Genomic DNA, 10,763 nt, shown 5'->3' on the forward strand with positions numbered 1-10,763 from the left:
AGAAGAGGGGGAAGAAAAAATAAATACAGAGCAAACAAGTGCAATACTATGCATGACAAGACAATAAGCAACGCTAGGGGTGTTCTAACGCAAGGCTACACGATACCGACGAAGGGGGATAACATCCGGGAAAGTTTTCCCGAAGTTTGGCATTTTCGGACAGACGAACCGGAGGGGGAAAGTTGCAGGTTCGCTATGCTAGGGATGCATGACAAATGAACAGAGAGTTTATTCGGATTCTTCTCGTCGTTCTGAGCAACTTTCATGTAGAAAACTTTTTCATCCGAGTTACGGATTATTTTATATTAATTTTCAAAGTTTTAATTGATTTTCTAATATTATTATTATTTAAATTAATTCAAAAAAGGAAAGTGATGTCAGCATGGCGTCATCAATGCATCAACGGTCAACCAGCCAGTTGACTGGTCAAACTGATGGCTAGGGACCCACCTGTCATAGACAGTGGGTTAAACAGAGTTAAAAACTAATCTAAACATAGTTAGTTAAACTACTGGGCCCACCTGTTAGTGTCTAATTAAGTTAATTAATTACTTTAAAAACATTTTAGCTAAATAGGGAAGGTGGGCCCCAATTTTCAGCGGCTGGGGGCCGGTCCAGTCAGCGGGGTTGACCAGGTCAACTGACCAGACGGGCCCCTGGGGCCCGCGGGTCAGTGACCAGGGGGTGGCCCCAGGTGGTGCCTGTCGGTGTCAAAACCGGCGGATCTCGGGTAGGGGGTCCCGAACTGTGCGTCTAAGGTCGATGGTAACAGGAGACAGGGGACACGATGTTTACCCAGGTTCGGGCCCTCTCTATGGAGGTAATACCCTACTTCCTGCTTGATTGATCTTGGTGAATATGAGTGTTACAAGAGTTGATCTACCACGAGATCGTAATGGCTAGAACCCTAAAAGTCAAGCTTGTATGATTATGACTATGATTATCCTTGCCTCTACGGACTAAACCCTCCGGCTTATATAGACACCGGAGGGGACTAGGGTTGTACAAAGTCGGTTACAGAGAAAGGAATCTTCATATCCGGGCGCCAAGCTTGCCTTCCATGCCAAGGAGAGTCCCATCTGGACACGGGAGAAAGTCTTCGATCTTGTATCTTCATAGCCCATCAGTCCAGCCCATACCAACAGGCCAGACGCCTGAGGACCCCTTAATCCAGGACTCCCTCAGTAGCCCCCGAACCAGTCTTTCAATGACGATGTGTCCGGCGAGCAGATTGTCTTCGGCATTGCAATGCGGGTTCCTCCTCCCATTACTTCAAAGTACCTGACTTAAAGTCCAGTGTTCGGCTTTCCATTTAATGTCGCGCCCATCGGCTTCCACGCCTTCATGACTTCAGCCTCCCTGTGTCGAACGCATACGAGAGGTCGGGGTATTTTTGCACATAACACCCCGATTACATAAGAAAGGCGTCTATTTAAAGAGTTTGGATCCTAGATCCATCCCACACCAAGTGAGGAATCCTCAGATCTCGCTAGGAGAAACCATTCCAACATGGCTAGCTCTCCCAGCTCTTCCTCCCGTCCCCACGGCCTCGAAAAAGGCGATTGGGAGAAATGTTCTGTATCCCATAGTCAGCTAGTGAAGCTGCAAACACAGGGATTCCCCCCCCCCCCCCCCCCCGCAGATCTAGTCCCCGTTCGAGTAGGATTGACTTCCTTCAACGGCGGGGCTCAGGCGGAGAATTTCCCCAATCCATCCAGGGGGAACGAGTCTGTTTCATTCCCTACTTGTTGAGAGGCGTTGGATTTCCAATCCATCAGTTCCTCCGAGGACTTCTGGAGTATTATGGCCTCCAACTGCACAATTTCACTCCGGCTCCATCCTGCACATCGCGGATTACGTTGCTCTTTGTGAGCTATTCCTGGGTTGTGAGGCCCATTTTGAATTATGGAGGAAACTATTCTGCCTCGTCCCTCGTAACCAAGAGGGATCAATATTGGAAGTGGCTGGAGCCGAGGTATGGCGCATCACCGGAACCGGATACCTGTCCGGCACGCCGAAGAAGGCATCCGAAGAGTGGCCTTCCGAGTGGTTCTATATTGAGGACGTCGCCCTTCCTGACCCAGTCCGAATGGGTCTGCCCGAATTTTCAAGCGCTCCGTTGAAGAAAGGCCACGGCTGGCGCCCTCGGAGCCTCGAGGAGGAAGACAACGCGGAAGTCCGTCAATTGATAGGCAAGATAAAGACGCTCGCCCAGTCCGAATTATCAATAATCGAGGTAATGGCGACTTCCATAGTGCGGGGGGTCCAGCCACTCCAATATAGAGGGCTTCCCATGTGGCATTATAATGGGGCAGATGATGCCTCACGCTGCGGTCGGAAGGGTCCGGACACCCCCACCGCTCTGGCCAAAATTTTGGCCGAACTATACAAAGGGGAGAAAGAGGAGTTCACTTGTCTTAAATGTCGAGATGGATTTTGCATGTACAGTCCTCCTAGCTGGGTGAGTTCTAATCCCACCACTTTACTCAATCCTCTCCCTGAGTCACTTTCAATGGGCTTTAACCCATCAATTTGTAACAGGAATGGCGAAAGATTACCGAGGGGATCCATAGCCCCGCCCCACAGCCAGAGGATCACAACCGGGACCTTGACCCCGGATTTGAAGAGGATCCGGACATATTTGTGGAGCTTGAGGACGGAGTGTTCTACCAAACAAGCTATGACGGCACGGAAGTGGCCATCATCGCCGACTATCCCGGTCTTCTCCCTGCCTCACACGTAAGCAATCAGGAGACATCTCCTCCGAAAGAGCTTCCTCATTCTGCCTCACCCACCGCACTGTCTCGTGCTTCAAAGGGGAGGCACTCGACGCACCATGCTACGCCAGAGGCAACTCCAAAGAAAGCGGCGCCCACGCCGGACATGCCTTTAAAGAGGAAGGCAAACGAAGAAACGACTGGTACATCTCCAACGTATCTATAATTTTTTATTGTTCCATGCTATATTATATTCTGTTTTGGATGATTAATGGGCTTTATTATACACTTTATATTATTTTTGGGACTAACCTATTAACCGGAGGCCCAACCCAAATTGCTGGTTTTTTTTGCACATTTCAGTGTTTCTCAGAAAAAGAATGTCAAACAGAGTCCAAACGGAATGAAACCTTCGGGAATGTGATTTTCGGAACAAACGTGATCCAGAGGACTTGGAGTGGACATCAAGCAACAGACGAGGAAGCCACGAGGTAGGGCGGCGCGCCTACCCCCCTGGGCGCGCCCTCCAGCCTCGTGGGCCCCTTGTGGCTCCACCGACCTACTTCTTCCTCCTATATATACCTATGTACCCCCAAACCATCAGAAGCGACCACGAAAACCTAATTCCACCGCCGCAACCTTCTGTACCCGGGAGATCCCATCTTGGGGCCTTTTCCGGCGTCCTGCCGGAGGGGGCATCAATCACGGAGGGCTTCTACATCAACACCATAGCCTCTCCGATGATGTGTGAGTAGTTTACCTCAGACTTTCAGGTCCATAGTTATTAGCTAGATGGCTTCTTCTCTCTCTCTCTGGATCTCAATACAAAGTTCTCCTCGATTCTCTTGGAGATCTATTTGATGTAACTCTTCTTTTTGCGGTGTGTTTGTCGAGATCCGATGAATTGTGGGTTTATGATCAAGTTTATCTATGAACAATATTTGAATCTCCTCTAAATTCTTTTATGTATGATTGGTTATCTTTGCAAGTCTCTTTGAATTATCAGTTTGGTTTGGCCTACTAGATTGATCTTTCTTGCAATGGGAGAAGTGCTTAGCTTTGGGTTCAATCTTGCGGTGTCCTTTCCCAGTGACAGCAGGGGCAGCAAGGTACGTATTGTATTGTTGCCATCGAGGATAAAAAGATGGGGTTTATATCATATTGCATGAGTTTATCCCTCTACATCATGTCATCTTGCTTAAAACGTTACTCCATTCTTATAAACTTAATACTCTAGATGCATGCTGGATAGCGGTCGATGTGTGGAGTAATAGTAGTAGATGCAGGCAGGAGTCGGTCTACTTGTCACAGACGTGATGCCTATATACATGATCATACCTAGATATTCTCATAACTATGCTCAATTCTATCAATTGCTTGACAGTAATTCGTTTACCCACCATAATACTTATGCTATCTTGAGAGAAGCCACTAGTGAAACCTATGGGCCCCAGGTCTATTTTCCATCATATTAATCTCCCATTATTTCCATTACTATTTACCTTGCTTTCTTTACTTTTACTCTTTATCATAAAAATACCAAAAATATTATCTTATCATCTCTATCAGATCTCACTCTCGTAAGTGACCGTGATGGGATTGACAACCCCTTTATCGCGTTGGTTGCGAGGTTCTTATTTGTTTGTGTAGGTGCGTGGGACTCGAGCGTAGTCTCCTACTGGATTGATACCTTGGTTCTCAAAAACTGAGGGAAATACTTACGCTACTTTACTGCATCACCCTTTCCTCTTCAAGGGAAAACCAACGCAGTGCTCAAGAGGTAGCAAGAAGGATTTCTGGCGCCGTTGCCCAGGAGGCCTACACCAAGTCTAGTCAAGATTTGACTCCCGACAACGAGCCATTTTTGGCGCCGTTGCCGGGGAGTCTACGCACAAGTCAAGACATACCAAGTACCCATCACAAACTCTTATCCCTCGCATTACATTATTTGCCATTTCCCTCTCTGTCGTGGAATTGTCACGGTAGATGTCCTCGAACTAGGACTTAGTCGTGGAGCCATCGCAACTAGGAAGCTTGAAGGGGTTAAGTGGGACAAGGAACATGAGGGTTTATACTGGTTCGGCCCCTTACGGTGAAGGTAAAAGCCTACGTCCAGTTTGAGGTGGTATTGATTAGGGTTTCGGTGACCAGGGAGCTTAACTGCTATGCCTGGCTCTCGATGAGATCTTTCTTGTCCCTAAACTGCTGCCGGGTCGTCCCTTTATATAGGGAGGCTGACGCCCAGCAGCTCTCAGAGTCCCGACAGGCTCATAAGAGTGTCCGGCTCGGACTCTCGACTATTCTTGCCTTACACTACAAGTTCTACCATAATAATGATTGTACTACGGGCCTTAAGCCATATCCGGGTCTTAAGCCCATCTTTGGCCCACCGTCTTCAAGCTTGGCGCCGGGCTTCTGGCAATGACCATATGAGTAACCCGGCCCCTCCTGGCGGGTGACTCTAAGGTCTATATCCTCAACATTAGGCCCCAGATTGATTTGAGCCGGCTCATGTCAATCTTCAATTCTTTTGTCAGAAAAAATCTCCGGCTTACCATTTGTGTGAAGGCCATAACCCGGCGTGACGTCATTCTCTGGACTCCGGGTAATCCGCCGTGACGTCATCTTCCATTAAACCTGTTTTTTACTCCACCAGATCCGCAACGGATCTTATCTTTACTGCCATCCCGAAAATCGAGGCGTTTCGTGGGGAGATAACCACGCCGTTGTCTCCTCGTTTCTCGCGCCCACTTATGAGCTCACCCTTATAAATAGGCCAGCCCGACGGGCCTTCAGCCACTCCTCTCTTCTTCGTCTTCTTCCTCGCGCCACTGCTCCCCTGCTCGAGCTCTGCTGCTGCCGCCGCCGCGGGTCTTCTCGCCGTCACCAACTCAGGCCGCTGCATCACCCTAATTTGACCAAAGACACGCGACGACCTCCGTGACTCTCCAGCCCCTGTAAGTCCTGCTTGCCCTGTAGAACAGATCTGCCGTAGGGTTCGTCCGTGTTCTTCGTGTTCTTCGCTGTCGCCCACGAGCTCCGGCAGTTTTTATTTTTACTGCCCTTTTTTGATCTTAGCCTTATATAGAACCACTGCGGTAGCTATTTAGCACCCATTTCTCATGCAAGTAGACCTCTTTTTACTGCATAAAGGCCTCATTTGAGCTCAAGAACTCCCCTACGTCTGTTTTTAGGTCTAGAAATTTTCCTTTTGCCCGACCATTTTGATCCAAAATATTTACCGCAATGTGTGAAACCTGTTTTCACCACACTTAGTAAAAAACTGCACTCATTGAGTCATGGCGGTTTACATTTCCGGCTTAAAGAAACCACGCGCCGTAGAACCTTCCGACTCAAGGGAGACCATGCGCCATAGAATTTTTCCGGCTCATCTGTGATAAGGCCGTAGACAGTCGAGTTACTCTCAATACCTTGGGCGGCTTAAATAACCTGGCGCACTTAGATATATGTCATTAGTCCCCTCTGTAAGCCGCCACTTAACACTGAACTATAACCTTCCTCCGGCTTATACTTAAACCGGACGTTCCTTTTATCATAGGCTGCCGACTTTCACCATGCCTCCCAAAGCTCCTAAAGCCTCCATCACTTGCAACTGGATGAGGTCCAATGTCACCAACAAGACGTTAGCAGATTTTGTCAAGTCAGGCTACCTGCCCAAGAAGGACGTCATGTCCTACCGTGCCCCCGACCCATCAGAGGAGAGACCACAGCCAAGGGACGGGGAGGTGGTCATTTTTGCGGATCACATGAGCCAGGGCTTCGCACCGCCCGGCTCAAAGTTTTTCAGAGACGTGCTGAACTTCTTTGACCTGCGGCCACAAGATATAGGACCCAACTCGGTGTCCAACATATGCAATTTCCAAGTGTTCTGCGAGGTTTATCTTGGAGAAGAGCCCAGTCTGCTGCTCTTCAGAGAGCTCTTCTACTTGAACCGCCAGAACGAGTGCGCCAACGGGCCAAGTTTGGAGCTAGGCGGCATCTCCATTCAGAGACGGAGAGACTGTCTTTTCCCTTATGCCGAGCCGCCGAGTCACCCAAAAGACTGGAATCTGACGTGGTTCTATTGCCAAGACACGTCACCGGCTGACGAGAGCCCGCTGCCCAGCTTTCGCCCTTCACGTCTGGAGCCAACTCACCCGCTGTCTGACAAGTTAACTCAGGCGGAACGCCAACCTCTGCTCCCCACCATCAACAAGATCTAGGCTCTCCTGGGCAATGGTCTTAACGGAATCGATCTGGTCCGGGTCTGGATCTCCTGGCGGGTGATCCCATTGAGCCGCCGCCCCGGCTTAATGTGCGAGTACACGGGCCGAAAGGATGACCCTCAGAGACACAGCCGCAATGATCTTCCTGAAGATGTTGCAGAGGATATGACCAAGGCTCTCTTGAACGAGAGCCTGGCAGACTGCGGGAGGACTGGGTTAGCCCCCTTCTGCAAGACCAACCCAGCCCCAGCGGTAAGCCGCTGATCTAAACATCTTATCTTCTTCTGTATATAACTTTCATCTGAATCGTTTTAAGAAATCATCATTGTATTTTTCAGGCTGATGACAAGTTCTGGCGGGTCAAATATGACCATGAGGCAGCCAAGAAGGCCAGAAAGGCGAAGAAAGCCGCCAAGAAAGCCGCCCCTCGCAAGAAAGGAAGTAGGCCTACTGCTTCAGAGCTGATGCAACTAAGCGACAGCTCCGAGTCAGAGGTAACCCCCGAGCCTGTAAGTCCTTGTTGTATTTGTTGTTTATTTCTGTCCGCCTTATCAATACTTGTTCATCGATAGGACGACACCGGAGCAAGTAACCCGGTGGTTGAAGAGGTAGTGTCACTTTCCTCCGACTCGGAGCCCTTGCCAAGGCTGAAAGTCCGAAGGGTAACCCGGAAAGTAAGCTTTTCCAATCCTTTAGCTTATCAAGATCCTCAATTTATTTTGAAGCGACAGGTTCATGAAAGCCGGCGGCACACCCGGACCAACAAAGACACTGACCTTTCCGCCGGGTTACCTGACGCATCGAGGAAACGCCGGACCGAGGTGATCTCAAAGTTGTACCCTTTTCATCCTTTGGCAGGTGTTATACGTCAACCACTCAACTCTTCTGACTCAAATTATCAGGAAACTTCCCCCTCTTCTGGCGACTCTATGAAGTCGAATCTTCCGGCTTTCAAGACCGTGCCCGGGTAATGATGACCATCCCATGTTATACTTGTCTTTACTTACACTTTTGTGCTTAATCTTTTTGTCTTTTCAGTGCCCAAGCAAAACTCAGCAAGAGGGCGAAGAAGCACAAGCCGGTCGATGAGCCGGACTTGCCTGAGCCAGAGGCAGCCGCTCAAGAACCGCCAGCTGCCTCTGCTCCTGAGGCCGCTGCTCCAACCGACAAGCCAATAGCAGAAGCTTCTGTTAACCCGGAGGCCTCCAGCTCGGCTCAACCAACAGATGACCCGGACGTGGTAATCACCCGGATGGAATTTGTTGAGCCGGGGAGACCTACTGCGTTGGCCAAGTGCTCCGCCAAAGGGGAGCTGCTACAGCCCCGCCGGATTAACCTGGACCTCACCGACTACGCCACTTTGAACATCGGAGAAATCGTCTCCGGCTTCGTCAGCCAAGTGCACAAGAGCCGGGATGCAGAGATTGCCATGGTGAACCAGATTCAGCAGAAGTCTGAGGTATTATTCTTCTGTCTTTTTACTTACTGCATAGTTACCTTTACCATGCTAGCCCCCAAGTCGACGACTTATGACTGAATATGTTGTAGACTTAAGTTCCGGCTTACTCAATTGAACCGGTAATTTGTAGATAGAAATGTTCAATATGCATTAGCCCCCAAGTGCCAAGTGTCTTTGCTTGGAAAGTGCTTGGGACTTTAAAACTGTTCATCCTATAACCCGGAAATTATGCAGGCTGCTGGCAAGAAGTTTGAGGCTGACATCTCTGATCTCAAGAACCGGCTGAAGATGCAAGAAATGGAGACCCGGAAGGCAAATGCCAAATTTGTGTCCAGTATCGCCGCGCAAGAAAAGCTGAAGACGGAGTTTGACGCTGAACAGAAGGCTTGGGCCGAAGAAAAGGTCGCGCTGGTGAACCGGGCTGAACAGGCGGAGAAGGCTCTCTCCGAGAAGACCGCCGAACTCTCCGGCTTAAAGCGCCAAGTGTCCCAGATGGTTGCCGAATCTTCGGTAAGTCATCTCACCGGCTTTCATCAAGTTTAGAATCTTTATATCTCATAACTCATCCTTGTCGGCGGCTTACCTGATTCTGTTAAACAGGTCCCAGAAGTGCCAACCTCAACCAGAGTGTGGTAACCAAGCTGAAGGCCGTGTACACCCTGGTGGAGCAACTCTACACCGGGTCACAGCGTGCCTTGGCTATGGTGGCCCTATCCAACGAGGTGCCGACTCACCTGGCGGAAGTTCTTCGCCGGCTCGCCGTTCTGCCTCAACGTATCCAAGAGCTGCGACGGGCCTCTGCAAGAGCCGGAGCGATCACCGCGCTGAGCCGGGCCAAGGCGTTCCTTCCAGAGTTAGACCCGGCGGACATCGCCCTCGGCTATCCAAGTTTGAAGGAAGACGGCTCAGCCTTCGATCAAAGGGACTTTGCCGCCTGCGTGAAGATCGTGCGCCCGGTGGCCACCCTCATTGGAAACGACACAGATCTAACCAAGTACCAGCCGGGTTACAATGCGGAAAATCAGAGGATCCCGACCCCGCGCTATGAAGCCCTCAGCTTAATCCCGCCGGCTCGTCAGCACACCTTCACCCCGGAGATTGACCCGGCGGGGTTAATTGACGAGGAGGCTCAATTCGAAGCTCTGAGCGGCATCGACTGGAAGTCATCGACTTTCCAGGCCTTGGGAATAGCCGGAGGAGAAGAGAGGGACGAGCCGGAGACTTCAACCCAGCAAGCGTCTTAACTTCTGCAGGCAGCTTATAAAACAATGCTCCACCCTTTTGGACTCGATGAGTCTTGTAATAGAGTAGGATCAACATTTTATCTTTGCCGTGCCATCGTGCACGCCTTGAATGCTGAGGTCTTTTGAAGTTGTCTCCTTTATATTTCTCCGGGTCATGATCAATCATTTGTTTTCCTTAATCTCAAAATAGTTGCCTTTAACTATCCTGCATAGAAGGATAAATCACAAGTCTCGAGGCGGCTTACCGCCCTGAGAATCATAGGTTTCAGATATATAACCCGGACTATGAATCAAAAAGTACTGGCCTTCAATTATATCCTTAATATAGCCGTAATAACACACTTAGCGGCCTGCAAGCATACTTCCGGTTTAGATAACCCGGGCAATAAGATTGGTACCTCAATTCCGGTTTACCAGTCTTAATGACGCCGGTTGTATTCGATTAGCCCTGTAAATCAAAGTTAAGTCGGCAAAGTGAAACCCGGCCGTACACACTTTGAAATACTCAGAAGAAACTTGCTATAAAGCAGAAAAGCTTAGGGGCTTCCGGTTCGAATACGACCAGAGACCCGGCCCAAAGGGGTTATGCTAGGATTCGAATACGATCATATAGCCCCCAGTGGGTGTGGCGATGCCAATCAAGAGGGTACCGACAGCTATGTTCTCTTTGGTTCGAATACGACCCATGTTTGAACAGGAAGCCCCCAAATGACTTTAAGAATTGTTTAACGACGCTGATTCGAATACGATCCACGTCGGTTCTCAAAGGGGTTTAAACTAAGATTCAAATATGATCAAAGAAAATTCCCCAATGAGCTCGGCACTTTGCCAATCAAATGGGTATCGACAGCTATGTTCTCTTTGGTTCGAATACGACCTATGTTTGAACAGGAAGCCCCCAAGTGACCTTATTGCTTACGGCTAGATTCGAATACGATCATAAACCGGATCCTCCTTCAAGTTATCATGTAATCTTGCAATGAAAACAACACGCGCACTTTCGGAGGAGAAAAAAGGACAGAGGTCATGTTTTATTGCTTATCATAATATATACATGGCTTAGAGAAATATGTAAATTATGAGAGCCGGTGGCTCAAGTGTAGTAAGGCCGAAGCTG

This window comes from Aegilops tauschii, chromosome 7, assembly GCF_002575655.3.
Source record: "Aegilops tauschii subsp. strangulata cultivar AL8/78 chromosome 7, Aet v6.0, whole genome shotgun sequence".
Classification (NCBI taxonomy): Eukaryota; Viridiplantae; Streptophyta; class Magnoliopsida; order Poales; family Poaceae; genus Aegilops; species Aegilops tauschii.